The sequence below is a fragment of the Salmo salar genome, chromosome ssa06 (genome assembly GCF_905237065.1).
Source record: "Salmo salar chromosome ssa06, Ssal_v3.1, whole genome shotgun sequence".
In the NCBI taxonomy this organism is placed as follows: Eukaryota; Metazoa; Chordata; class Actinopteri; order Salmoniformes; family Salmonidae; genus Salmo; species Salmo salar.
The window spans coordinates 61,251,926-61,257,925 of record NC_059447.1 but is presented as its reverse complement, the minus strand read 5'-3'; positions in this window follow the sequence as shown (position 1 = coordinate 61,257,925).

The following is a 6,000-nucleotide window of genomic DNA, read 5'->3' as shown; positions in this document are numbered from 1 at the left end:
ATTTTAATGAGGGAAATAAGTATTTGACCCCCTCTGCAAAACATGACTTAGTACTTGGTGGCAAAAGCCTTGTTGGCAATCACAGAGGTCAGACGTTTCTTGTAGTTGGCCACCAGGTTTGCACACATCTCAGGAGGGATTTTGTCCCACTCCTCTTTGCAGATCTTCTCCAAGTCATTAAGGTTTCAAGGCTGACGTTTGGCAACTTGAACCTTCAGCTCCCTCCACAGATTTTCTATGGGATTGAGGTCTGGAGACTGGCTAGGCCACTCCAGGATCTTAATGTGCTTCTTCTTGAGCCACTCCTTTGTTGCCTTGGCTGTGTGTTTTGGGTCATTGTCATGCTGGAATACCCATCCACGACCCATTTTCAATGCCCTGGCTGAGGGAAGGAGGTTCTCACCCAAGATTTGACAGTGCATGGCCCCGTCAAATGATGCGGTGAAGTTGTCCTGTCCCCTTAGCAGAAAAACACCCCCAAAGCATGTTTCCACCTCCATGTTTGATGGTGGAGATGGTGTTCTTGGGGTCATAGGCAGCATTCCTCTTCCTCCAAACACGTCGAGTTGAATTGATGCCAAAGAGCTCCATTTTGGTCTCATCTGACCCCAACAATTTCACCAGTTGTCCTCTGAAGCATTCAGATGTTCATTGGCAAACTTCAGACGGGCATGTATATGTATTCTTGAGCAGGGGGACCTTGCGGGCGCTGCAAGATTTCAGTCCTTCTCAGCGTAGTGTGTTACCAATTGTTTTCTTGGTGACTATGGTCCCAGCTGCCTTGAGATCATTGATAAGATCCTCCCGTGTAGTTCTGGGCTGATTCCTCACCGTTCTCATGATCATTGCAACTCCACAAGGTGAGATCTTGCATGGAGCCCCAGGCCGAGGGATATTGACAGTTCTTTTGTGTTTCTTCCATTTGCGAATAATCGCACCAAATGTTGTCACCTTCTCACCAAGCTGCTTGGCGATGGTCTTGTAGCCCATTCCAGCCTTGTGTAGGTCTACAATCTTGTCCCTGACATCCTTGGAGAGCTCTTTGGTCTTGGCCATGGTGGAGAGTTTGGAATCTGATTGATTGATTGCTTCTGTGGACAGGTGTCTTTTATACAGGTAACAAGCTGCGGTTAGGAGCACTCCCTTTAAGAGTGTGCTCCTAATCTCAGCTCATTACCTGTATAAAAGACACCTGGGAGCCAGAAATCTTTCTGATTGAGAGGGGGTCAAATACTTATTTCCCTCATTAAAATGCAAATCAATTTCTAACATTTTTAACATGCGTTTTTCTCAATATTTTTGTTGTTATTCTGTCTCTCACTGTTCAAATAAACCTAACATTAAAATTATAGACTGATAATTTTTTTGTCAGTGGGCAAACATACAAAATCAGCAGGGGATCAAATACTTTTTTCCCCCACTGTATATACTGAGATCATGTGACAGATCATGTGACACTTAGATTGCACACAGGTGCACTTCATTTATAACTAATTATCTAACTTCTGAAGGTAATTGGTTGCACCAGATCTTATTTAGGGGCTTCATAGCAAAGGGGGTGAATACATATGCACCCACCACTTTTCCTTTTTAATATTTTTTTTTTAAAGAAGTTATTATTTTTGTGTTTCACTTCACCAATTTGGACTATTTTGTGTAGGTCCATTACATGAAATCCAATAAAAATCTATTTAAATTACAGGTTGTAATGCAACAAAATAGGAAAAATGCCAAGGGGGTGAGTACTTTTGGAAGGCACTGTATGTGTCATCATGATGGCTTTGTGTCTCCTCACAGCTTTAAGGATAAGTGTCTGAGCTGTAATTTGGGAGGCAATGTCACGTGGATATCACAGCTCCTGCAGGAGTAGCACAATCCCACAGGAACAGCACTGACTCAAATTATAATGGCATAGGTTATAGGGTGCACTGAGCTACTGAATAGATACCGCTCCCACATTCACACCTACACACACAGTGAAACACCACACTATGCTCATCTGCAGCACACCATGCCTGGTAGATATCTGGCTGCCTGTGTTGTGTCACCCCGTTGGAGCGATGCTATGCTGTGGGATGATATAAGACTCATCTCTAGGCAGTTTGACGAGGCATATGAGACTAGTGCATGTATTACTTGAGCCTGCGGTGTGTCGGAGCAACAGTGGAGGGAGGCAAGCTTGCTAGAGTCGTGTGGGCCTCAAATGCTCTCCTCAACATCATTATTCTAAAGAGAAATAGAACAGTCTCCCTCCTCCCTCTCTCACAACATCCCTCCTTTCATTATAATGTGGACAGCTGGACTCCCAGCTAACAATTCTAGGGAGAGAGAAAGTTTTTGTAATGTTATCCGTAATGTTCCCCAGATGTTTGAGTGTCCAGTTTTCCGTTAGTTTGGGGAACTTTCTATGTATGTTAGCAAAAACCTCCTGAGAACCTATTAAGCATGTTTTGTCATTAGAGTTTGGGGAACATTCCCTAAATGTCAAACAGAACTTACCCAGAACGTGGTTGCCATGTTCTCATACTATCTAATATTAATGTTTGAGACACGCTTCATGGGAATGTTGCAAGAACATTCCTGTGTCCAGTTTTCTGAAGGTTAGGAGAATATTCCATCAATGTCCCACCAAACACACACACACACAGAACATGGTTGACATGTTCTCAGAATACAAGATATTAATGTTCTAGACACTATTCATGGGAACATTACAGGAACATTTCTGTATATCTGTTGTCAGGATGTCACCTGATGGTCCCAAAGAAACATTCCCCCCTCCCCCATAAATATTTTCCCTTACACATCACGCCTTATTACTGAGCCCATCAAGGCCCTGATTGGTGAACCACTAATCCATTCACAGCTCTTTGTCTGTTGGCAAGGTTAGGGACACACACACAGTCCATTTAACATAGTGTTTTCAATTGACATATTTGACATACTTTGACATGATAATGTTGTGCATGTTCAATTAAACAGTAATTATTTTTCATCATGTCCTCACCTGGAATTTGAACTCATAACCTCTTGGTTTATGGCATTCCGATCTTACTGCTACGCCAACATGTCTGTGTCAGTCATCAATTAATCTGACTTTTCTCTCATCATTGATTTGATTTACTAATTTCAGCAATTTTAGGGCGTTCTGTATAGTGATCTAATGTTGGTGGGGCATTTTACCCTGTTTTAATGTTACTCCTGAATCACTATATAAAATAGTTTTTCTTGATTGTACTTTTAACAGAGCTGAGATTTACTTCGAAGTGCATTCACCCTATTGCTTACACCTATACAGTTGGTTCAGATTTACACAAGTGCATAGGGGGAAGAGGTTAGGGTTTGCTTCTGGACAGGGCCTAACTATGCTGGCCCTGTCCTGTGGTGGATGAGTGACTCAGGCATCCACCGTCAGAAAGAGCAGGCGGTTCACCACCGCAGTGAGGCTCCCATGTTCCATCCTGGTGATTGCATCTGGCTCTCCACCAGGAACCTCCGCTCCGCCTGCCCTGGAAGAAGCTGAGTCCCCGGTTTGTGGGGCCGTTCAAGGTCCTCCAGAGGGTCAACGACAATTCCCCACTAACTACCGGATCTCACCATCTTTCATGTTTCTCTCCTCAGGCTGGTGGTTCCTGGTCCCCTGGCTGATGCAGTCCCACACGACACCCCTCCGCCTCCCTTGGGCATTGAGGGGAGCCCCGCCTATGCCGTTAGATCTCTCCTGGACTCCCGACGTTGTGGGGGTCAACTCCAGTACCTGGTGGTACGGTCCAGAGGAGGAGGAGCGGTGCTGGGTTCCGTTGGACGACATTCTAGATCCCAACATCATCTGATAATTCCCCCTTTGCCGTCCGGACCGACCCGCTCCTCACCCTCGGGGCCATCCTCCTGGCCGGCGTCGTGCTCCTGGCCGGTGTCGTCCTGCGGCTGGAGCCCCGCGTCAGGAAGGGGGACTGTCACATCTACTCTCGCTCCCCCTCTCTACAGTGCTCAACAACGCCAGTCTATTAACCACCGGTCCTGGCAACCCTCATTACGCACACCTGCGCCCCATCATGAAGCTCACCTGGACTCCATCACTACCCTGATTACTCCCCCTTTATCTAGCATCACTCTTCAGGCAATATTGGTTATGTTTCCTTGTCAGACGTTTCTCTTGTTTTGTATTGCTCTACGTTCATTATTATTAAACTCACGAACTGCACCTGCTTCCTGACTCCCGGCGTCGACGTTACAGACGTTGATGGAATATTCTCCTAACCCTCAGAAAACTGGGCACATCAATATTCTTGCAACATTCCCATGAAACTTGTCTAGAACGTTAATATCATATTCTGAGAACATGGCAAGTATGTTCTATATTTGTTTGGTGTGACCTGGATGGAATATTGCCCTACCCTTAGAAACTGGACACGGGAATGTTCTTGCAACGTTCCCATGAAATGTGTCTAGAACAGTAATATTCAATATTCTGAGAACATAGTAACCATGTTCTGGGTAAGTTCTGACATTAAGGGAATGGTCTCTTGGAAACAGTCATTGCACGTCACTGGGGCATTCCTATGAAAACTTTAGGTAAGGACCTAATGAGACTCTTCAGGAAACGTTCTCTAAAGTTGTGGGAACGTTTGTTGTTAACGGGAGACAAAGGGCTGTGAGACATGGGTTTGACTCTGGACACATGAAAGGTGGGATGTATACGAAGGGTACGGGGCAACAGAAGATGAAGAGCAAAGGGGTTAATGATCTTGGAGATGGGGAACGGGCCGATAAACCAGGGGGAGAGTTTACGGAGGGGCAGACCCGGAGGGGCAGATCCTGGGTGGATAGCCATACCTTCTGCCCAAGACAATACCAGGGAGCTGGGGCCCGATGGCGATCCGCTTGTCGTCGATACCTGGAGATGTTCTTGAAGAGGGCCGACCGGGCTCTCCTCCAGGTACAACGATAGCGGCGGACAAACATCTAGGCAGAAGGTATGCCGACCTCCTCTTCCTGCTCAGGGAAGAGCGGGGGCTGATACCCCAGAGAACACTCAAACGGTGATAGGCACGTGGCAGAGCAGGGAAGGGTGTTGCGGGTGTATTCCACCCACACCAGCTGCTGGCTCCAGGTGGTGGGGTTGGCGGAGACCAGGCAGCGCTGGGTGGTCTCAAGGTCCTGGTTGGCTCGCTCCGACTGGCCGTTAACTGGGGCTGGAAACCGGAGGACAGGCTGGCCGACGACCCAATGAGGGTGCAGAATCCCTTCCAGAACCGGAACAAGAACTGAGGGCCGTGGTCGGAGACCATGTCCACGGGCAGTCCATGGATCCGGAAGATATGCTGCACCATGAGCTGGGCCGTCTCCTTGGCAGAGGGTAACTTGGGGAGTAAAATGAAGTGGGCGGCCTTGGAAAAGCGATCCGCCATGGTCAGGATGGTGGTGTTGCCATCAGACGAGGGGAGAACCGTGACAAAGTCCAGGGAGATGTGAGACCAGGGGCGATGAGGGACGGGCAGAGGTTGGAGGCGGCCAAAGGGCATGACGAGATATTCTTAGTGGCTGCTGACCGTGTTGAAGGCGGTCTTCCACTCGTCCCCCTCTTGTATCCGCACCAGGTGGTAGACATTACATAGATCCAGCTTGGAGAACACAGTGACCCCCTGGAGCGGCTCGAAGGCTGAGGAAATGAGTGGTAGCGGATAACGGTTCTTTACAGTGATGTCATTGAGTCCCCGGTAGTCAATGCACGGGCCAGCGGGAGAGGAAGAGGGACGGATAAATACAGTAGCTACAGTGAGGGAAAAAAGTATTTGATCCTCTGCTGATTTTGTACGTTTGCCCACTGACAAAGAAATTATCAGTCTATAATTTTAATGGTAGGTTTATTTGAACAGTGAGAGACAGAATAACAACAAAAAAATCCAGAAAAACCCATGTCAAAAATATTATAATATGTAAGTATTTGACCCCTCTGCAAAACATGACTTAGTACTTGGTGGCAAAACCCTTGTTGGC